Source organism: Pseudophryne corroboree, chromosome 5 (assembly GCF_028390025.1).
Source record: "Pseudophryne corroboree isolate aPseCor3 chromosome 5, aPseCor3.hap2, whole genome shotgun sequence".
NCBI lineage: Eukaryota > Metazoa > Chordata > Amphibia > Anura > Myobatrachidae > Pseudophryne > Pseudophryne corroboree.
This window is the reverse complement of record NC_086448.1, coordinates 794,474,046-794,498,999: the sequence shown is the minus strand read 5'-3', so window position 1 is coordinate 794,498,999 and position 24,954 is coordinate 794,474,046. Positions and strand designations below refer to the sequence as shown.

The window sequence follows — 24,954 nt, the reverse complement described above, 5'->3', positions numbered from 1 at the left end:
GAAAGAAAAAAAAACCACGGTTAGGTCACTGGTATATACAATTATGGACGGGCTGCCGAGTGCCGACACAGAGGTAGCCACAGCCGTGAACTACCGCACTGTACACTGGTTGATAAAGAGATAGTAGTATACTCGTAACAACTAGTATGACGACGGTATAAAGAATGAAAAAAAAACCACGGTTAGGTGGTATATAATACAATTATGGTTGGACGGACTGCCTGCCGAGTGCCGACACAGAGGTAGCCACAGCCGTGAACTACCGCACTGTACACTGGTTGATAAAGAGATAGTAGTATACTCGTAACAACTAGTATGACTATGACGACGGTATAAAGAAAGAAAAAAAAAACCACGGTTAGGTGGTATATAATACAATTATGGATGGACGGACTGCCTGCCGAGTGCCGACACAGAGGTAGCCACAGCCGTGAACTACCGCACTGTACTGTGTCTGCTGCTAATATAGACTGGTTGATAAAGAGATAGTATACAATACTACTAATATACTGGTGGTCAGGCACTGGTCACCACTAGTCACACTGGCAGTGGCACTCCTGCAGCAAAAGTGTGCACTGTTTAATTTTAATATAATATTATTTATCATGTACTCCTGGCTCCTGCTATAACAACCTGCAGTGCTCCCCAGTCTCCCCCACAATTATAAGCTTTATATACAATACATTGATGTGCAGCACACTGGGCTGAGCAGTGCACACAGACTGAGTCACTGTGTGACTGTGTATCGTTTTTTTCAGGCAGAGAACGGATATATTAAATAAAACAAACAACTGCACTGTCTCTGGTGGTCACTGGTCACTGTGGTCGTCAGTCACTAAACTCTGTCTGCACTCTGCACTCTCTTCTAATCTACAGTATCACAGCAATCTCTCTCTCTCTCTCTCTTCTAAATCTAATCTAAATGGAGAGGACGCCAGCCACGTCCTCTCCCTATCAATCTCAATGCACGTGTGAAAATGGCGGCGACGCGCGGCTCCTTATATAGAATCCGAGTCTCGCGAGAATCCGACAGCGTCATGATGACGTTCGGGCGCGCTCGGGTTAACCGAGCAAGGCGGGAAGATCCGAGTCGCTCGGACCCGTGAAAAAAAAAGTGAAGTTCGTGCGGGTTCGGATTCAAAGAAACCGAACCCGCTCATCTCTATGGTTAACGTCCTTACCCCTACTTATTACAGCTTGACAAAGGGAACACACGGCTTGACACCTGTTGTCCGCATTTCTGGTGAAATACCTCCACACCGAAGAGCTGATTTTTTTGGTATTTTCACCTGGCATGTCAACGGCCATATTCCTCCCACGGACAACAGGTGTCTCCCCGGGTGCCTGACTTAAACAAACCACCTCACCATCAGAATCCTCCTGGTCAATTTCCTCCCCAGCGCCAGCAACACCCATATCCTCCTCATCCTGGTGTACTTCAACACTGACATCTTCAATCTGACTATCAGGAACTGGACTGCGGGTGCTCCTTCCAGCACTTGCAGGGGGCGTGCAAATGGTGGAAGGCGCATGCTCTTCACGTCCAGTGTTGGGAAGGTCAGGCATCGCAACCGACACAATTGGACTCTCCTTGTGGATTTGGGATTTCGAAGAATGCACAGTTCTTTGCTGTGCTGCTTTTGCCAGCTTGAGTCTTTTCATTTTTCTAGCGAGAGGCTGAGTGCTTCCATCCTCATGTGAAGCTGAACCACTAGCCATGAACATAGGCCAGGGCCTCAGCCGTTCCTTGCCACTCCGTGTGGTAAATGGCATATTGGCAAGTTTACGCTTCTCCTCCGACAATTTTATTTTAGATTTTGGAGTCCTTTTTTTTCTGATATTTGGTGTTTTGGATTTGACATGCTCTGTACTATGACATTGGGCATCGGCCTTGGCAGACGACGTTGCTGGCATTTCATCGTCTCGGCCATGACTAGTGGCAGCAGCTTCAGCACGAGGTGGAAGTGGATCTTGATCTTTCCCTAATTTTGGAACCTCAACATTTTTGTTCTCCATATTTTAATAGGCACAACTAAAAGGCACCTCAGGTAAACAATGGAGATGGATACTAGTATACAATTATGGACTGCCTGCCGACTGCAGACACAGAGGTAGCCACAGCCGTGAACTACCGTACTGTACTGTGTCTGCAGCTAATATAGACTGGTTGATAAAGAGAAGATGTCTATGTAACTATGTATGTATAAAGAAGAATGAAAAAAAACCACGGTTAGGTGGTATACAATTATGGACGGACTGCCTGCCGAGTGCAGACACAGAGGTAGCCACAGCCGTGAACTACCGTACTGTACTGTGTCTGCAGCTAATATAGACTGGTTGATAAAGAGAAGATGTCTATGTAACTATGTATGTATAAAGAAGAATGAAAAAAAACCACGGTTAGGTGGTATACAATTATGGACGGACTGCCTGCCGAGTGCAGACACAGAGGTAGCCACAGCCGTGAACTACCGTACTGTACTGTGTCTGCAGCTAATATAGACTGGTTGATAAAGAGAAGATGTCTATGTAACTATGTATGTATAAAGAAGAATGAAAAAAATCCACGGTTAGGTGGTATTACAATTATGGACGGACTGCCTGCCGAGTGCAGAGACACAGAGGTAGCCACAGCCGTGAACTACCGTACTGTGTCTGCTGCGACTGGATGATAAATGATATAAAAAATATATATATATCACTACTGCAGCCGGACAGGTATATATTATATATTATATAATGACGGACCTGCTGGACACTGTCTGTCAGCAGAATGAGTTTTATTTTTATAGAATAAAAAAAAAAAAAAAAACACACAAGTGAAGTCACACGACGAGTGTTTAACTTTTTCAGGCAATCACAATATAAGTATACTACTAACTATACTGGTGGTCAGTGTGGTCAGGTCACTGGTCAGTCACACTGGCAGTGGCACTCCTGCAGCAAAAGTGTGCACTGTTTAATTTTAATATAATATGTACTCCTGGCTCCTGCTATAACCTATAACTGGCACTGCAGTAGTGCTCCCCTGTCTCCCCCACAATTATAAGCTGTGTGAGCTGAGCAGTCAGACAGATATATAATATATATTATATAGATGATGCAGCACACTGGCCTGAGCCTGAGCAGTGCACACAGATATGGTATGTGACTGACTGAGTCACTGTGTGTATCGCTTTTTTCAGGCAGAGAACGGATATATTAAATAAACTGCACTGTGTGTCTGGTGGTCACTCACTATATAATATATTATGTACTCCTGGCTCCTGCTATAACCTATAACTGGCACTGCAGTAGTGCTCCCCAGTCTCCCCCACAATTATAAGCTGTGTGAGCTGAGCAGTCAGACAGATATATATAATATTATATATAGATAATAGATGATGCAGCACACTGGCCTGAGCCTGAGCAGTGCACACAGATATGGTATGTGACTGACTGAGTCACTGTGTGTATCGCTTTTTTCAGGCAGAGAACGGATATATTAAATAAACTGCACTGTGTGTCTGGTGGTCACTCACTATATAATATATTATGTACTCCTGGCTCCTGCTATAACCTATAACTGGCACTGCAGTAGTGCTCCCCAGTCTCCCCCACAATTATAAGCTGTGTGAGCTGAGCAGTCAGACAGATATATATAATATTATATATAGATAATAGATGATGCAGCACACTGGCCTGAGCCTGAGCAGTGCACACAGATATGGTATGTGACTGACTGAGTCACTGTGTGTATCGCTTTTTTCAGGCAGAGAACGGATATATTAAATAAACTGCACTGTGTGTCTGGTGGTCACTCACTATATAATATATTATGTACTCCTGGCTCCTGCTATAACCTATAACTGGCACTGCAGTAGTGCTCCCCAGTCTCCCCCACAATTATAAGCTGTGTGAGCTGAGCAGTCAGAGAGATATATATAATATTATATATAGATAATAGATGATGCAGCACACTGGCCTGAGCCTGAGCAGTGCACACAGATATGGTATGTGACTGACTGAGTCACTGTGTGTATCGCTTTTTTCAGGCAGAGAACGGATATATTAAATAAACTGCACTGTGTGTCTGGTGGTCACTCACTATATAATATATTATGTACTCCTGGCTCCTGCTATAACCTATAACTGGCACTGCAGTAGTGCTCCCCAGTCTCCCCCACAATTATAAGCTGTGTGAGCTGAGCAGTCAGACAGATATATATAATATTATATATAGATAATAGATGATGCAGCACACTGGCCTGAGCCTGAGCAGTGCACACAGATATGGTATGTGACTGAGTCACTGTGTGCTGTGTATCGCTTTTTTCAGGCAGAGAACGGATTATAAAGTAAACTGCACTGTCCTCACTAGTAAACTCTCTCCACTCAGTCTCTACACTTCTACAGTAACAGTACTCCTCCTAGTCAGCTCCAGTAAATCTCTCTCAGTCTCTTATAATCTAAATGGAGAGGACGCCAGCCACGTCCTCTCCCTATCAATCTCAATGCACGTGTGAAAATGGCGGCGACGCGCGGCTCCTTATATAGAATCCGAGTCTCGCGATAGAATCCGAGCCTCGCGAGAATCCGACAGCGTCATGATGACGTTCGGGCGCGCTCGGGTTAACCGAGCAAGGCGGGAAGATCCGAGTCGCTCGGACCCGTGGAAAAAAACATGAAGTTCTGGCGGGTTCGGATTCAGAGAAACCGAACCCGCTCATCTCTACTGTGAATCACATGTAGTTGCACAAAGTTGCCTATGTAGGCTCTGACATATGTTGCAAGATCCGTCCCCAGATCATACTTGTGTGCATCTTTGAATAAGGGGGGTCATTCCGAGTTGTTCACTCGCTAGCAGTTTTTAGCAGCCGTGCAAACGCTATGCCGCCTCCCACTGGGAGTGTATTTTAGCTTACCAGAAGTGCGAACGAAAGGATCGCAGAGCGGCTACAAAATAATTTTGTGCAGTTTCAGGGTAGCTTCAGATCTACTCAGCGCTTGCGATCACTTCAGCCCATTCAGTTCCGGATTTGACGTCACAAACACGCCCTGCGTTTGGCCAGCCACGCCTGTGTTTTTCCTGTCATGCCTGCGTTTTTTCGAACACTCCCTGAAAACGGTCAGTTGACACCAAGAAACTCCCCCTTCATGTCAATCACTCTGCGGCTGCCAGTGCGACTGAAAAGCATCGCTAGACCCTGTGTGAAACTACATCGGACGTTGTAATAGTACGTCACGTGTGCGCATTGTGCCGCATATGCATGCGCAGAAGTGCCGATTTTTAGCCTCATCGCTGCACAGCGAACGAATGCATCTAGCGAACAACTCGGAATGAGCCCCAAGGCCCCAAAGTGATCAATTTTCCTTTGCACTACATTGATCCATGCTCAAATTCAAAGGTCTTGGAGAGTGATAAAGTGGATGTAGATAAAGTACCAGCCAATCAGCTCCTAACTGTCATTTTTCAAACACAGCCTGTAATATGACAGTTAGGAGCTGATTGGATGGCACTTTTTCTCCATCCATTTTATCACTCTCCAAGGCTTAGTAAATAGACCCCTTAATCTCACCAAGCTCTTAAAAGTGTTCTCTTCTCTTGCGTTGTTATGTAGGGCCCGTTGTGATAATCCCTATTTGAAATTAACGTTAAGGAATGCTTCATACTGTGCTTCATACAGATTACTTCCAGAGTGACAGTTGCTGTGGCAGCTTCTGAACCGTATCCCCAACTAGGCCTGAGGCCGGACTCTGGAGTAAATCAGTGAAATTGTATCATGTAATGCACCAGGGTGGCAGTTTTATAATAAATAATTTGCGAGCCGGGTTCATTTGGGTTTTAGGGTTTGGGATTACATACGTATGTAAATATGTCCAAACACATCTTCAGAGACTTATTGCATGTCAGAATCTCATCTCGCTTACCACTATATAGTCTGTCATTTTAGTAACGCGGTCATAAAGACATAAAAAAATCAAATGAACTGGAGTTTTATGAGCAATATTTGGCCGTTGCTATGACATATGTGAGGAATCCCCTTAACAACGTGTTAACAATTGATTGTGTCATAACTAGATGCTTTAAATGTAAATGTTAGGTATAGACTTTGTGCGTTAACACGTCAGTGTCAGCTATGCAATAAGTCACCTCACAGAGGAACCAGGGAAGTAGCTATATGGTGACACCAGGCAGAAGCCTCAAACACAAATGAATCATTGTTATTATTTTGGCGCTGTGTTCGAGGACTTCATATGTGGAGCAAAAACATCTAATATAAAATCCTGTCTTGTACTAATGACCTTCAATAAGGTTGGAACTGAAGAGCCTGTGTCTAGGTGGGAATTCTCAGCAGTAGCCCATGCCGCACTCTATGCATCCAGCGGGTACCTTTTAGACCTATATTGGAGTTCCCAGGGGGGAGGAGCAAGGTCTTACTTCATTGCGGCCCCTTATCATTGCACAACAATGTCATTCATTTCGGGATGTAGTTATGTGACTGGCGGTCACATGGCCACCACCTACATCCCGCCCACCCATAATCCTGACAGTCAGCGACTAACAGGGACTATTCCCACTCGTGGGTGTCCACGGCAACCATAGAGTGGGAATAGAACCTTTGTCGAGCTCAACTCGCCACAGAGCCCGCAGGGGGCTTCGCTGCACCCCCCCCCCCCCCCCCCCCCATGGTAACGCGTTTCACTTCAAAATGTGCCATCAGGACTTATCCATTGAAGAAGAAAGTGAAGTACAAGATGGTGGCCACGCATTTTGGGAGAGTAAGAAAATATAGGTAAAGGGTTGACCCAAAGACCTGTTTAAAAAGAAGGTGGTGGTTCTGCGCGGCGGTGGGGGGAAGAGGGGTTAATTAAGATCTGATCGCAGCAGCAAATTTGTTAGTTAATGGGCAAAACCATGTGCACTGCAGGTGGGGCAGATGTAACGTGCAGAGAGAGTTAGATTTGGGTGGGTTATTTTGTTTCTGTGCAGGGTAAATACTGGCTGCTTTATTTTTACACTGCAATTTAGATTTCAGTTTGAACACACCCCACCCAAATCTAACTCTCTCTGCACATGTTATATCTGCCCCCACGGCAGTGCACATGGTTTTACTCATTATCTTACAAATTTGCTGCTGCAATCAGATCTGAATTAGGCTCAGGATTATTTCCTTATTAAGGAAGAGTTTGTTTTGTATATTTGTTCGTTCCCTTGTCTCTATATCTTTCCTTGTTCAGGGATTTTCTGTTTAATATCTCTGATTTATCACCAGTTTATATTTCTATAAATATTCTCGGAAAGGCGGTGCTACCTGTCTCGCCCTATATGGATTTTAATGAAATAGCAAGAAAGGTATCAGATAGGCAATATAAAATATTAGTTTTCATAAAAAAGTGAGAAAAGTAAGGAAATAAAGTGATTAAAAAATATTGGCCGCTGGGTTATTCTTTCTCTCTATTATTATTATTATTATTATTATTGTGATTACAGTATCCTATGGGAAATTAGTGTGTACAGTAAGTGAGTGGTTTTCACTTATATTTCTTTGTTTAAGGTATTTGTCGTGCTAATTGCATATTTGTTAGTAATGTTCTATGTAATGAGTTTTCTTTCTTTACTGCTCCTCCAGGAGCTTCTAGTAGGAAACACTATATCAGATTGTCACTTTGTTAGTATCTGGCAGCTTCGTTGAACACAAAGTTTGTTAATGATGTGATACGCGCTCAGTTCTGTCTGTACATAAATATTGCTTATCCAAGCAGTTGTCTCCTATGATATGGATATTATAAGTATTGTTTGCCTTGTATTACCTATGTTGGAATAACTCACTTCCCCTATAAGGGTATATTTCTTTAATATGCTTGGTTTCGTACTGTATTCCATTGGCTCAGTGTGTGAGGTAGCATACCCTCCAACTGTGCCTTTTTGGCCAGTACAGTACCATTTTGTTATGGTCTGTACCGGCCAAAAGGGGCCTTGTAACGGGTTACATGGCAGCGCTGTGGGGCCACGCCCCCCTTTACACATGACTACGCCCCCTTTCATTTTTTGTACTGAATTCTGGGGTTGCAATGTTGCAATGTTGGAGGGTATGCGGTAGGGTGTGTGGTCCCTAATATGGTTGACCATTACTCAGATCTCCTTACCATGTACCGGCTTGCACACAGCACAATGCGGCTCCTATTATGTTTGGATGCCGTACCCAAGTGACTAGCAAGGTTCACATTTTGGTGTAAGAAGATAAGAACTCTAAGTTTGTTTAGGTATATATAAGCTGGAATCTGTCTTTGTTGGCTAATTGCCATTGCAAACTCCCCTTCCGGCATCTCCTGGCAGACCAGACACCCCCCCTTCTCGACAATTGTAACGAGAGGCCTTTGTACGGCTTCACATCGAGACTAGCCGCCATATTGAAATCTCCTGCGGAACTCGGACACTAATGATCGTATACAAGTTGAAAATTCAGGAGGAAAAATAAAGAGAAAGGATAAATATTAGCTTGTTGGGGAGTAATCTGGTTGGGTTCCCAAAAACATTGTGCATTCTCTTGTAAGATACCCCTTTCGGGGGTCACAGCAAAATGTCAGAGGGATCTTGGCCTCCATCCCATGCGGAGAACAGGTGAAGCACCTTATAGCCTAAATATCCAGATTACCTGTAGGATTTGTTAGCAGTACGCACGTGGATTCCTAACCTAGCCAACAGGCCTGTGTATATTTATACACATTATTATTGTGTGCGTGGGAGAACTGCCCCTTTGTATGCAGCTACAGTACATGCACAAAGATTCCAATGTGTTATGTATTTCCAGTAAATATCATTGCATATATTATTTTATCTGTCAGTCATCACTTGTGACTCATATAACCTGATATACAGGTTTACATAACCCCGTTCCCTGCTTACACGCGCTGAAAGGATGTATTCATTTCTTAGGAAAAGTAAAGTACAATGCAAAACATGTCTAGAAAGATAATTTGATGCATACTGCAATTTTGTACCTTTTGCACTTGTCCACCCATTTTCCGCTGTTCAGACACTTTGGGGTAAATTTACTAAGATGGGAGTTCTATTTAAGATGGGATGTTGCCCGTAGCAACCAATTAGATTTCAGGTATTATCTTCTAGAAGCTGCTAGATTAATGAGAAGTAGAATCTGATTGGTTGCTATGGGCAACATCACATCTTAAATAGAACTCCATTCTTAGTAAATTTACCCCTTTGTTGTGAACTAGAAATGCTTTTGGTGTGCAAAAGTCCAAACGTCACCGTAATATCCGAATTCCTGCCGCTTTAGCACCACCCCTTTTTAAGGGGCCATTTTTTATTAAATTAAGTTTTAAAATGTTGGTCGGTTTAGCCTCATAGGCTTAGATTAATCTAAAGAGCGAGGAGACAGTGAAATATTTATGGTATACGAGTCAGTTTTGTATGATTGAAGCTTTTTTTATGTCTTACTCTAAGCGCATTCAGAAAATACACTTCTCTGGTGAAGTGCAACATAAAGGCTCAACAATGAGCCCCGTTAAAAGTATGGGAAGAGACCAGACGTTCTCCAGCTCAGAGATGGGAAAAAAATTCAAGCCCTTTCACGGCGTGAAGATGGACCATACACCTTCCGCAACCACTCCTGCATAATACACCCTCTGTACGTCTTTATCTCTTTTTAATAAACTCTGCATAATTATTATCCTTTAGTTATAGGACGCCACCAAGTGTCCGTAGCGCCATGCAGAGAAACAGGAACAATGAAAACACAACACTTCAATACAGGAAATGGAAAAAACAACAACATACAGTATAAGGGTAGACAAAAAATTGACAGGAGTGCGCCAAGAGATGGAGCATTCAGAGCGGTCATGAGCGGGGGTGCACTGGGGACATGGATAGTGTAGGGAGAGACCAAGAGGCAGGAGGGCCCTGCTCATGAGAGCTTACAGAGTGATTAAGGTAGATGAGGACATAATGAAATCTCTTTGCACTGCTCTGTGGGCCTGATTCAGAGATAAACTGAAATGGAAAGACACTTGTGAGCAGCTTTGAAAACCCGTCCGGTTAGAAGTAGGAACATGCAGGAGATGTCTCAGTAGATGAGACGCCTCCTGCATGTAGCTGTGATCCCAGCACTGTGACTGGCCCAACAAGCTGGGATCCAATTTTACGACCATCGGCGGGACGTACACCATTGGATGCAATGTTCCACACTGGCCAATGGAAGCTGGGTCTGCGAGGCCAGGAAGTCTGTGTGGTGACACGCAAACTATGGACTCTGCCCTCCAAGCAAACGGGGGTGATACGCCCCCATTTCTGGGAATGCAGGCCTCCCCCCGCCCCATCCCCACTCCCTCAATGCCACTGCCTGTCAATCAGGCAGAGGGGAACTATGGCCGACCTCGAAAGGCCCGTTCTGTGCATGTGCAGAACGGGCCTTGCGCAGCTGCAGATTTCCGATAATTGGGAATCTGCGTGCAGCCCTTCTCTTGCATCCATCTCTAAATCGGGCCCTGTGTTCCGTACTTTTAGTGGGATTCATTCTAAGCCTCCATGTTGTCTCTTCTGTGGAGAACCACATGATCAGGTGCGTTCCGAACAAAATAGTAAAAACTATTGCACGCGTAAAATTGGCCTATGTATTGGCATGTACACGGGGCCCGATTCATGTTTGTATGGAATTGCACAAGCCACAAGGAAATGTCTGTGCAATTCATCTAATTTAAATTCTATGCAGCAGGAGGTGTCTGTAGGAGATAGACGTCTCACATTAGCATTAGCGAGGATCTGGGTGCCGCGTCTGAGGACCCAGCCACAGATCACTATTCTGACTCTGATTCTCGATGGTTACAGGCATCGCCCAGCCTGTGTCAGCTGAAGCTGACTCGGGCTGGCCGTAGGATCCAAACACCGGAGTCCAGGAAGTCTTCATTCAATGACGCAGACACTGGACCCGTCAAGTTTTGAAGAACGGTGCTTGGTGCCGCCCCTCAAACACTGCAGCATGTCAATTATGATGCGGCTGACGGACGTTCTGCTGTTCTAGCTCTTGCACCTTTGCAGACCCCCAAACATCGTATTTGTATGCAGACCATCGGGTTTGCGTACAAATATAAATCAGTCCCACTGTACACTGTAAAACCACCTCTACACAAAACTGTTTAAAAGAAGGTTTTCCTTAATCTGATGCAATAACAAATAACAATATGAAGTTATTCTTTTGTTTCCATGAATTTTGTGGTTCCATAAAGTAATGCCTTCTGGGGATTGTTGTCTGGAATTCTTAGGCAGTGAGGTAATGTGTGATCCATGCAAGATGTCCCTTGAAGGTTACTGATTCTCATGCATGCTTACATACATGATTAACCCTTTCGTTGACAGTGGCCTGTGACAAAATTGTACTTCGGGAGGTGCCACATTTCTGCATTTTCACACGGCTGTACAAAACTTTTTTTCTTCTTATTAACTCAACCTATTGATGTATTGTAAAACCTCAATAAAACAGATTTATAAAAAAAAAAAAAACTCAACCTAAGTTGTACCTCTTCTTATATTGGAGGGGGAGACATGGGGAATTTTGGAACTCAGTCAAGAAAATATAGTTGTAATTTATAGGCATAGTATGAAGACACGAGGAAAAAAAATGACAACGCGATTTTTGCTGTTTTTCCCTTAGCAACACAAAGTTAAATGAGTGAATAAAATAACCTCGCTTTTGTATTCCGTTCCCTCTAGCCTGTATATGTATCACACGTAGTACGTGTGCTTTACTGGAGGCACCTGACCTGAATCCTATTATCCAGGGCAGGATGGACTATACATCGCATTTTGGATGCGATCCATCCCGCCACTTATCAGGTACATACCAGTGTTAAAAACGCTGATACCTGTATGTACCTAGAAATGCAATTAAATTCACAAAGGACGGCTCTTTCCGGAAGTCCTCCTGCACATGTGTTGGATAACGCAACAGTCGCAAAGGGTGCTGGGAAGGATCCGATTGGATCGCTCTCAGACTAGAATGTGTAAAGAAGCTCATAGTCTTCTATCAGGTAACACCATCTACAGATGATGTTGCCTACCGAGTCCAAGGTCCAGAATGTATCGCAAAAGTGACTTGGGTTCAACTCATCAGCACATAAGCGCCAGAGGAATTAGGGGCGTGGAGTGAAACTAGAATCACCGGGGGCCGAATTAAATAAATAATCTCCATATTTTGGCTGGATGATCAATAAGCTACACTTATGGAATGTAAAATCCTGATCTGACATTAGACCAGCTATAGCAGCTCCTGGCAGCATGTAAATGCTGTTTTTGAGACACATTACAGCAGAGATTGGGAACAGTACTGTAAAGTAAGCTACAGTAAATTACCTCCAGCCCACAGACTAAAATAAGATGCACTGTGCAGGCTTCCGTGCATAGAACATAAAAACAGATACTGAGAACTGCATCCATTATACAGAACAAGAGAAGCAGTTCTATGCATTGTACTACTAGAGGAATATATACTGAGAATCTAATATGCAACAAGAATGTTTGTCTATACTCACATAACTAGAACACTGTCATTGGTGAAATAAAGAGTGTAGTTCTTTACAGTTTACCTTACCCAGCTCACTGCACCCCCATGTGTACACTTACAGGTTGCGCATACCCCTTTCCACATTCTGCTCTGGGGGTGTTTGCACAATAATACTTGCTGGAAGTCACTGCCGCAACCTCTGACACAGATCCTTAGTGTGCTACATTCGTGACATCTCACCACATCTTCTTAGTCTGTCCTCCATAGTGGGAGGAAGTGCCCCTGAGCGTCTGTGCCACATACCGGGGACTGTGCAGTGTACTGGAGACTGTGATATATATCAGAGACACTGCAATCCCACTCTGTCACCACCATTTACTGTTAAAGTACCACTGCCACTAATATAGGTGTATACAGTTGTGGTCTTACTCAGTGGGCCTGATTCATGTTTGTAAGTAAAGCAAAAAAAAAAGCAAGTAACTTTGTGCAGGAACAAACCATGGGGGTCATTCCGACCCGATCGCTCGCTGCAGTTTGTCGCAGCGCAGAGGCTTTCGTTACCTAGCGATCGCCTCTGAGACAGAGGCGGTCGATAGGCGGGAGGGGGCTGAACGGTGGCGTTAAGCCGCCGTTTAGGGGGAGCGGTCCGGCCAGCGCAGGCGTAGCCGGACCGTTGGGAGCCGCAGCCGCAGGAGCTCCGCTGGCCGGGAGTTACTCCTCAAATACAAAGTCTCTTTTGTATTTGTGCGGGGGGGCCGGCACTGACATGTGGGGCGGACTAGCCCTGTGCTGGGCGTCCCCCCGCATGTCTGAGTTAACGATCGTAGCTGTGCTAAATTTAGCACAGATACGATCAACTCGGAATGACCCCCATGGTGCCATGCAAGTGGAGCAAATACATGTATATTTTTTCTGTGCAGGGTAAATACTGGCTGCTTGTACATGTAGCCCACACATGTAATACCCCCTTCACATCGCACAAATAACCCGTTATCGACACAGCATATTGCCGTGTCGAAACGGGTCAGTGTGCGATGTGAAAGCACCTTTGCCAAATTAGCGGGTCGCCTGACCCGGTAATTCAACCGGGTAAAAAAGAAGGGTTATTACCGGGTTGAATACCGGGTCAGGTGCAGTGTGAATGGGAGCCGTTGCGATGCGACACGGCTCCCATTCACAGCATAGGGAGAGGCGGCGCAGGAGATGAGCTCATCTCCCAGCGCCGCCTCCACCCCCACCCCTGCTGCTGCTGCGCCCCCCGCTGCTATGGCAACCGACCCGGTATATTGCCGGGTCGGAAAACAAGCAAAGGAGAGCAAATGCCGGATCCCACCCGGTAAGGACACGTTTCTCTTACCGGGTGGGATCTGGCATTTGCGATCTGAAAGCGGCATAAGCCAGCTTTACATATACACTGCAAAATCGAAATCTCTCTGGACATGTTAAATCTTCCCCACCTGCAACATGGTTTTGCCCGGTTGCTTGCTTTTTTGCTTTATTCACAAACATGGATCAAGTGCAATGTAAGCACACCACCTGCATTAACCCTGAAGCTCCTGGCTGGATGTGTCTTGATGTTATACAGTATGTGTATGCCTGCATTAACTCTGTGTTACCCTGCATCCTGTCATCTGCCTGTTAATAAAACAGCAAGCCTTATGTTATCTGCCATGTGTACTGACCTTCACCGCACACACCTACAGTATCAACAACACCATAGGTTCTGCAAATACTACTCCCATCTATCACATTAGTGTTTCCCATTCATTATTTTATCTTTACTGTTTTCTCAGCTTCTTTCATTGCTTTCTATTATAGTTTAATATACAACTATGCAGGGGTGTATCTTCCTATTGGCCAGGATGGCACTTGCCAGGGGCGCCGGCCAAAGGGGGGGGGGGGGGGGGGGGGCGCCGCCCGGCAGTGCCACACGCGCCAGGGAGTAGAATGACATAGTAGTTCTCACTGAGTACATCCCTTAGCAGTGCTCAGCCACTGCCAGACTCTCAGAAGCGTATTGCAGTCTGACACTCTCTTACCCCTTTCACATCGCACAAATAACCCGGTATCGACACGGCATATTGCCGTGTCGAAACGGGTCAGTGTGCGATGTGAACGGTCCGTTGCCGATTTAGCGGGTCGCCTGACCCGGTAATTCAACCCAGTAAAAAAGAAGGGTTTTACCCGGGTTGATTACCGGGTCAGGTGCGGTGTGAATGGGAGCCGTGTCGATGCGACACGGTTCCCATTCACAGCATAGGCTGAGGCGGCGCAGGAGATGAGCTCATCTCCCGGCGCCGCCTCCACCCCCGCCCCTGCTGCTGCTGCGCCCTCCGTTGCTATGGCAACCGACCCGGTATATTGCCGGGTCGGAAAGCCAGCCACAGAGCGCAAGTGCCGGATCCCACCCGGTAAGTACACGTTTGTCTTACCGGGTAGGATCCGGCATTTGCGATCTGAATGCGGTATCTGTGACTACAGTCACAATGATGGTGAATATAGCCAGGGAGCGGGGCACTTCCAGGTATGGGGAGGGGCGAGGCACCTCCTCTTCCTCATCTGCTCCCCTTCTCATTGGTCCCACGTGGTCTGTCACCAGACACCAGCCACTACAATTAGCACCAGTCAGCAGTGCAGCATGAGCATACCTGTACATTTTCTGCGGTACCGTAGCTGCATTGCATGGTCTATCCTGGCAGTCTGGATCACAGCTTACAAAGAGCTCTGTATGGAGAGGTATCTAGACCAGTGACTGCCTGTCCAGCTGTGTTAAGACTACAAGTCCCAGCACACCTTGCCAACTGGATTTGCTGGGACATGTAGTGCCATCACACCTAGAGAGGGGTTTTTAACTGTATGCGTGCATAGATCCCCTCGGTGTCCCTGCCTGCACCCTCCTTGTAATTCCCCTCTTAGTGTCCCTGCCCACACCATCCCTGTAACTGCCCCCTCAGTGACCCTGCCCATACACTCCTGCAATTCCCTCAGTGTCCCTGCCCACACTCTTCCCATAATTCCCCCTCAGTATCCCTGCCCGCACCCTTCCTCATAATTCCCTCTCAGTGTCCCCGCTCACACCCTTCCCATAATTCCTCCTCAGTATCCCTGCCCGCACCCTTCCCGTAATTCCCTTTCAGTATCCCTACCCGCACCCTCCCCGTAATTCCCTCTCAGTGTCCCTGCCCGCACCCTAACTGTAATTCCCCCTCAGTATCCCTGCCCGCACCCTCCCCGTAATTCCCTCTCAGTGTCCCTGCCCGCACCCTAACCGTTATTCCCCCTCAGTTTCCCTGCCAGAACACTCCTCGTAATTCCCCCTCAGTGTCCCTGCCCACACCCTCCCCGTAATTCCCCCTCAGTCTCCCTGCCTGCACCCTCCCATAATTCCATCTTATTGTCCCTGCCCGCACCCTCCTTGTAATTCCTCCTCAGTGTCCCCGCCTGCACCCTAACCGTAATTCTCCCTCAGTGTTCCTGACCTCAGCCTCCCTGTGACTACCCCTCAGTGTTTCTGCCTGCACACTCCTGTAATTCCCTCTCAGTGTCCCTTCCCGCACCCTCCCTGTAATTGCCCCTCAGTGTCCTTGACCTCAGCCTCCCTGTAGCCCCTCCCTCTAATTTTCCCTACCGGAACCTTCCCTGTAATTCCTCCTTAGTCTCCCTTACCTCAGCCTCCCTGTGACTCCCCCCTCAGTGTCCCTGCCCATTGCCCACACCCTCCTGTAATTCCACCTCAGTGTCCCTGCCCGTACCCTCCCCATAATTCCCCTGAGTCCCTGCCCATACACTCCTGTAATTCCCCCTCAGTGTCCCTGCCCACACCCTCCCTGTAATTCTCCCTCAGTTTCCCTGACACAGCCTATCTGTAACTCCCCCCTCTGTGTCCCTGGTGGGGGGGGGGGCGCGGGGGGGGGGGGGGGGGGGGGCAGTTACTTACTTTGCCAGGGGCGCTCAGGCCCCTAGATACACCCCTGCAACTATGTACACCTGGAGATATGATTTTTGTAAATACAACCTGCCTGCTGATATTGATCTATAAAATCCATATTAGCTTAAACATTTTGGCCCTCATTCCGAATTGTTCGCTCGCTAGCTGCTTTTAGCAGCCATGCAAACGCTAAGCCGCCGCCTTCTGGGTGTGTATCTTAGCTTAGCAGAAGTGCGATCAAAAGGATCGTAGAGCGGCTACAAAATATTTTTGAGCAGTTTCAGAGTAGCTTCAGACCTACTCCTAGCTTGCGATCACTTCAGACCATTCAGTTCCTGTTTTGACGTCACAAACACGCCCTGCGTTTGGCCAGCTACGCCTGCGTTTTTCCAGGCACGCCTGCGTTTTTACGAGCACTCCCTGAAAACGGTCAGTTACCTCCCAGAAACGCCCCTTTCCTGTCAATCACTCTGCGGTCAGCAGTGCGACTGAAAAGCTTCACTAGACCTTGTGTAAAAAACCATCGGCTGTTGTGAAAGTACGTTGCGCATGCGCATTGCGCCACATACGCATGCGCAGAAGTGCCGCTTTTTTGCCTAATCGCTGCGCTGCGAACGAAAACAGCTAGCGATCAACTCGGAATGACCCCCTTTGTTCTAAGAAACAAGGTAAAATATAGAAAACTGTTTAATGACGGGCTCAGATTTCACCTGCACACACCACAGCAGTAGCTTAGCCAGGAAACCTGTGAGAATAACGCACTGTCTCCTTCTCCTGGTTAATTGTTTTGGTCTGACTGGTGGAATGTCTTAATAAGTGTACGTTGTTTTCTGAGATGACAAAAAAGTGTTTATGTAAATATATTTTGGAAATTCACACGCCCTTCTGTGGTACAACTAAGAAACACAGGATTCCAAAGAGGGATTCCAGTCTATGACATGTATTATATAATTCCCTAATCTGTCCCGTCTATGACATGTGCAGTGGTTGCCCCAACGGCTCCCACCACAGTAGAGGAGGTCCATTTTACTGGGAACTGGTAATTATAGAGGGGAGGGACTGGGCAGGGATGGGAAGGACCAGACACAGCAGGGGTGGGTTCATGTAACCCGGCATATACTGGGTCCAATAGGCTGGTAAACCATAAAGTACAGTAGGAACTTCCTCAGGAGTAAGAAATATATGTGCTTATAATATTATATCTCCACATTTGGTCAAATGTTGCATTTCATGTTTAATAAATGCACTGTACCCATACAATATACCTATAAAAAAGTATTGCCTAGTTACATCTTGACCTAAATGAACCTACAAACTATTTTATGTATTATGGGTGAAAATGCATATAAGACATTATCTTCTTGGGTATCTGTAACTGTTGTGCCTGGAGCTAATGGGCTTTTATTTTTCTTCTGTCTTCTATGTTCCCCTCTTCTCTCCATATCTCTCTCTAGCCCCTCTCTTATTCTGTCTCTCCCTCTTTTAATCCCCAATCTTTCCCTCTCCGCCTCCCATTTCCCCTGTTAATCTCTCACTCCCCCTTTTTCCCACCAGTTTCCCCCTCTTTCATTCTCCAGTCTCTCTTATCCCTCCTCTTTTCTCTCTCCCCCTCGTTTCTTTCTCTTTTTTTCTCTCTCACTCAGGGGGTCATTCAGACCTGATGGCACGCTAGATTTTTTCGCTGCACTGCGATTAGGTCAGAACTATGCATGCGTATACACCACAATGCGCAGGCGCGTCGTATGGGTGCAAAGGGGATCGTTGCTGTGCGATGGGTTTTATGAAGATTCCTTTCGCACAGCCGATCGCAAGGAGATTGACAGGATTTGTGGGTGTCAATTTACCGTTTTCTGGGAGTGGTTGGAAAAACGCAGGCGTGTCCAAGCGTTTGCAGGGCGGGTGTCTGATGTCAATACCGGGACCTGATAGGCTGAAGTGATCGCAGCGGCTGAGTAAGTTCTGGGCAACTCAGAAACTGCACAAAACTTGTTTTTACCGCTCTGCTACACAGGCGATCGCACACTTGCACAGCTAAAATACACTCCCTTATAGGGGGCGACTATCTGATCGCAGCGCTAGCGAGTGATCAGGTTTGAATTAGGCCCCCTATTCTTTCTTAATTCCTCTTTTCTGTCTATCTTCCATTTTTCTCTCTCCCATGCATAAACTTAAGTGGCCGTTCTGTCCCTATGCAGAGCAGCACTCTTAAATCTGGGGATCAACCTACAAATGTCTCTCTTCTTTATCCTACCACAATAAATGTACTGACAAATACACAGCAACACTCCCTCCTCTGATAGTTACCTGTCAGTTATAATTATATTCTGAAAAAAGCAGCATGCTCTTATCTTCACATTTGCCCCTAGGGAAGCACAACTCCTACAGATGTTGTTACTTATGTGTCACAGGGGCAGATGTATTAACCTGGAGAAGGCATAAGGAAGTGATAAACCAGTGATATGTGCAAGGTGATAATTTACATATTGGAGCTGATTTGCTGGTGCATTTAACAGTTAGGAGCTGATTGGCTGGTGCGTTATCACCTTGTACATATCACTGGTTTATCACTTCCTTATGCCATCTCCAGGTTAATACATCTGCCCCCTTGTCAACTGTCATATTTTTTTTTAATCTTATAATGTGTCCAACGTGTGTAAAACACAGACTGGACTGGTTTTATATATTTGACTCTAAAAGGATGGTAATGGGTGGGCGGTACGGGGGCGTGGACACACGGTCATCATGGCTCCGTCCCCTTGTGTCACCTGCCTCCCTGGTCCTCGCACTCATGCGTCCTAGGCACATGCCTAGTGGGAAATCAGCCCCTGGGTCTCTCCAGAGCCCCCACTGATCAATTTGGTGCCCTAGCCAAGACTGCAGTAGCTGCAGGGAAGGATCTAGACTTTTCATTAAGGGGGGGGGGGGGTTATTTATTCCTGACTCCTTCTCTACACTCATTACTCCTCCCACTTCCCATCCCAACTGTCCATTAATGGGAAGTGCTGAGCAGCTTACCCCCATCGCCATCGGGCCCATGATGGAGGAGCTGTCAGCGCACAGCCCGTCTGAACAGCACCAGTGGCAGCGGTGGGAACTGCTCATCCAGCTCGTTCTTCCCACTGTGCGCCAGAGACAGCTTGCCCCGCTACCTTGGGATCTTCCTCATGCCGCTGCTGGACCTGGTGGCTGTGGCTGGCAATGTGGCCTCCGTCACCATCAGGTAAGTGGGCGTGGCTATGACTGTTAGGGGGGGAGTTCGCCCCGTTCGCCCCCCCTGGATCCGGCCCTGAGTAGCTGGGGTGTCTAACTAGATATGGTCTCCATGCTGCCTTTCACTTGAAAATAGGGATATGTTTGGGTTCCGTTTAACATATACAGGCAATGAGGTTTCAGACTCCCTGGAATATATAAGAACTGCTGTCCCACCTCAATGCATCCTGTTAACATAGGGATACATACGTATACTGGGTGTCTGCCATAATATGAATACAGCATACATGTATCTCCTCTGTCTATTCATCACCATATTTGTTGGCCGTTTCTGTACGTGGCCTGTCCTTTATCACATGACTCATTGTAGGGGGCTATGATCCCTACTCTAAACTGAATTCATGTAATATTCATAGCTCTCATCCATGGAAGTAATTGCACCCAGCGGGCTGGTTGCCTTACAGACATGGGAACTTGCTCTGGTACAAAGGACTGTTTGCATTGTAGGCGGATGTTATAGTGCTATTGTCACATGATTTAACTATCGCTGACTTCCAGATGACTAGTAATTGCTCTCAGTATGCTGAAGCGCTCTGACAGTCAATATCCATTGCCGTTTAAAATATGCAATCTCCCGAATAAGCTGGAGAAGACGGATGTAACTTATATAACCCGCATCCACTATTCACTGTGATCCTAGACAGCACTGTCAGGTCCATTTAGACATATAGATGTTTATACAGTATATGGAGATGTTATTTTAGCAAGAGTGACTTTAGTGTCTCAGCAGCACATGGATCACGGCGAGTGTATAACCGTGCCGTGTGCTGAAATGCCAGCGGCCAGAATACCGACCGCGGCATCCTGATGACTAGAATCCTGGGAGGGGTCAGCAGGGCCGGTTCTTGTCCTTGTGGTGCCCCGGGCGAAAAATAGGGGCGTGGCTTCATATAGTGGCGTGGACAGTTACGCCCCCTGTAGAGCTGTGCCCTCATTTGTGCCCCCTGTAGAGTAGTGCCGCTTAAAAAAAAAAAAAAAATTAATACTTACTATTCCCGCTCCTGATTCCCGACCGCTGCTGACCTCCGCCGGCGCCGCTCCTCTCCTCGGATCTACGGGAGAGACGTCATGACGTCTCTCCCATAACACATCATAGATAGACACTAGAGGTCAATTATGACCCCTAGCGTCTGTGCCAGTCCCACAATGCTGTGCGGTGCGCCATGACGTCATCGCGCACCGCACAGCAAAGGTCCTCTCCACGAAGGGAAACTAGACGGGTAGCGTCTAGTTCCCGTCACAGCGGGGGGCACTGCCAAACAGTAGCGGATCTTGCCATGGTGCGACGACCTCCGGATGGCGCCGGCGCCCCGGGCAAAAGTCCTGCTTGCCCGTGGCAAGATCCGCTACTGGGGGTCAGGTAAGTATGTTAACCATCCCCCTTACCCCCTAACCCTTCCTTCTGGCAACCTAAACCTAACCCCACCCCCCTCCCGCAACCTAGCCCTCGCCGGTGGTGCCTAAACCTAACCCCCCATTCCTGCAGCCTCAACCTAACCCTCCTCACCCCACAGCCTAACCCTAAACCTCTCATGAGGTGCCTAAACCTAACCCATCCTCCCCACAGCCTAAACCCAACCCTCCCTGCCCGCAGTCTAACCCTAACCCTCCCACAGCAGCCTAAACCTAACCCATCCTCCCCACAGCCTAAACCTACCCCCCCTTCCCTTCCCGCAGTCTAACCCTAACCCTCCCACAGCAGTCTAACCTAACCTCCCCCCTGCCACGATCCCCCTGGATCCTATTCCTACTATAAAATCTATCTTTTATTCATTTTTAAGCAGCAAATCCCTGATAGTTCTACAGAATTCATCAAACCTACTAAAGAGGACAAGTGAAGGTGTTGGGCAACCAGTCACATTCTAGCTGTCATTTCTCTAGTAAATGCTATAACATGATAACTGGAGTCTGATTGGCTGCCCTGGGCCACACCTCCACTTGTCTTTAGAAGGATTGATATATCTCCCCCTTGGGAAAATGTATCAAAGCTTGGAGCGAGAGAAAGTGGAGAGAGAATTGGGGCATATGTATCAAAGCATAGAGTAAGATAAAATCCGTCCGGCGGGATGCGGTCAAGATCCCGACACCGGGATCCCGACCAGCACAATCCCAACATATTCTCCCTCTGTGGGTGTCCACGACACCCATAGAGGGAGAATAAATTAGTGTGCCGAGCATAGCGAGGCACTGGGCCCGCAGCGCGGCGAGCGCAGTGAGCCCGCAAGGGGCTGCGTTGCGCTCATCCCCCTGTCGGGATTGTGCCGGTCGGGATCACGGTGTCAGTAACCTGACCGCCGGGATCCCGTCCGGCGGGATTTCGTACTGATCCCTTACAACCAATGTGCTCCTGTCATTTTTCAAACACAGCCTGTAACATGCCAGTTAGAAGCTGATTGGTTGGTACTTTATTTCTCTCCACTTTACCTCTCTCCAAGGCTTTGATAAATCTCATCCATAAGCTTAAAAATGATCGTTGCCATAGAGGGCTGATTTGAAACTGCAGAAATACTGTGGTTATTTTTGATGTGGCCGGGCTGCTTCGGGGCATCATGATTATTGTAACACTTAATGTAACACTTTTTAACGGCTTTTCACTAATGTAACAGTTTACACTTTAATTGCTACTTCTCACCTATGTAACACTTCTAGCACTTAAGCTGTTACTTATTAATGTAACACTTCTTAACACTTAAATTGCTACTTTTCACTAGTGTGATGCTTTTGGGGCAGTGGGGCTGTGCTGACCCGAGGGAGTCCTGTGTTCTGGACTTGATTCTTAGTGGTGTTATGGACTCACTTGATGAGGTCATCTGGCCATGATAGGTGGGCACATATTTTTGGCCAAAAATTATGCTAAGAACCTCAATATTACTCCATTGTTAATTGCAGTTTATTCTAATTGTTCTGATTACCAGTTTTCTTAGTGCTTAGAGTGTGCACATGCATTTTCTCTTTTTTCATATTTCTATATATACAGATATTTAATAGAACAACATTTAAGCAATATGCATTATGTCACAGTATTAAGGATCTACATCAAGCCGAGCGGTGTATTGTAGCGACTTTTTCTTTAAATGTGCGTCTTACGCGCACTGCAGACAAAGCGAAACACCGTTCAATCTGTACTAGAGACGCCAGGCTGCGACTTTAACTGCACATTAATTAGTTTTAAACACATACAAAGTTGCAGGTGAGCACAGCTGAACTTGGCATGAGTAAAAGCCGCAGCACTTCTTATACAGATCCAGACTCAGTCGCACACAGATGTAGAAATGTTGCACATCAAATGGATCAGTCCAATCTATCAAAGTAGATTTGTTCCATCAAGTTGTTGTATTAGTGTGAATAAGATGCACATTTTCAGTGATTAAGAAACTGGCCCGGGACCAGGCACACCGAGGGGGGCTGTTTGGCGCGACTCGGCAATGGTGTATAAGGACAGATATGTATTATTGAGGGTTATTTATACTGTAAAACGGCTAACAGCATGCATCCAACAGGAGGATGCAGTGGCCAAGTATTAATGACTTCTGTTTCTAGATACACCCTTCGCTATGAGCAAATATTTGCATATTCTGCAATCAGCTGTGTCCTGCTGTAGCGATCCTGGTGCCCTTCTGTAGCATGTACCTATTTACTAAGCCCAAAAATGCTCCAGAAGTGCCTGTTTTCAGAGGATTGCTGTATTAAACATCAGGGCTATGGGGGTAATTCTGAGTTGATCGCAGCAGGAATTTTGTTAGCAGTTGGGCAAAACCATGTGCACTGCAGGGGAGGCAGATATAACATGTGCAGAGAGAGTTAGATTTGGGTGGGGTGTGTTCAATCTGCAATCTAAATTGCAGTGTAAAAATAAAGCAGCCGGTATTTACCCTGCACAGAAACAAAATAACCCACCCAAATCTAACTCTCTCTGCACATGTTATATCTGCCCCACCTGCAGTGCACATGGTTTTGCCCAACTGCTAACAAAATTCCTGCTGCGATCAACTCAGAATTACCCCCTATTTACCAAGGTGGTACCACAGCAGATATTGGTCTTTACGTTTTGTCAGGCCACATATCATAAACCCGCCCTGTACTTACTGATGGGCGTTACATATATATATATATATATATATATATATATAAAGGCATGCTACATGTGTAAAAGCATGCACCGAACCTATCCACACCTACCTGAGTAATATAGAGAACTGGAATATTATGACAAAGAGTTGTGATGGAAGGGGGGCTAGACAGTAACCAGGATATAGGGCAAAGGAGGTGAGCGCAGGGAACTGGTAGAGGGAAGGCCATCCCAGCAGCCCCAGTAGCCGGATCCTGGGACGGACGTGCTGGCCTCGCTGTATACAGGTTACAAGTATATGGAAGAGTTTCTGGGCTGGTTATCTGTCACCACCTCTCTCAGCTGCAGCCATAAAGTTGTACATACATAGTGGAGGGAATCCATCTGTCACCCATAAAATGCACCGCCATCAGCAAGCTGAGGTCTTATCTCCGGCACACCAAGCACAGCGTAGACTTTGTGCTCTCGCTGATAAAATAATGCTTTTGTTAATGTTTTCGCAGGATTTATGACCATTATATCGAGATATAGGCTGAATGAATGTAGTGTGGAATTTGAAATATATCAAGATTTGGTGTACACCTAAAAAAAAGAGTCCACAGAAGGACACGTGTGTTATAGTACAGTGTGTCACTAGTGTTGATAGGGACATGTGATTGATATACGTGTGTGTGTGTGTGTGTGTGTGTGTGTGTGTGTGTGTGTGTGTGTGTGTATATATATATATATGCATTATTGTACAGGTTAGCATGTATGTTTTTGACAACTCCTAATTACAGTGTGCCTGTCTTGTACACAAGGTGGAGGCGGCCATTTTGTAGACACACAATTTCTGAGAATACCTGCCAATGGCCCATATGTAATAGGTTGCGATTTGCTGGTCCCGGTGTGATTTCGGAGAGATAACTGCTAGATTTAAGATGACAATATGTTTTAAAGCAAAACCAGATTTTATTTTGCCTTGAAACTAATTGCCTCTTTATATCCAGCAGCTAAAGCTCCAAAATTGTGTTGGGACCAGCAAATTGCACCTATTACACGTGGGCCTGTAATGTCAGATATGTCACTAGCAGCGTGAGGCATTTTATCCCCTTGTCACATTTTGCTAGGCACGGTGATGCCTGAGACAATACAGAAAGCTGTGGCGAGGGCCAGGCGAGAACCTGTAGCTACCAGAGCCAGAAAAC

The 24,954-nt window shown here is 46.4% G+C and overlaps 1 protein-coding gene across 1 annotated transcript in view; it reads left to right on the top strand.

Moving 5' to 3' along the window:
* LOC134928550 (scinderin-like) overlaps window positions 1-24,954 on the top strand; it is a 160,547-nt gene that overhangs the window by 63,476 nt on the left and 72,117 nt on the right. The gene's annotated exons all lie outside the window — the stretch shown is intronic.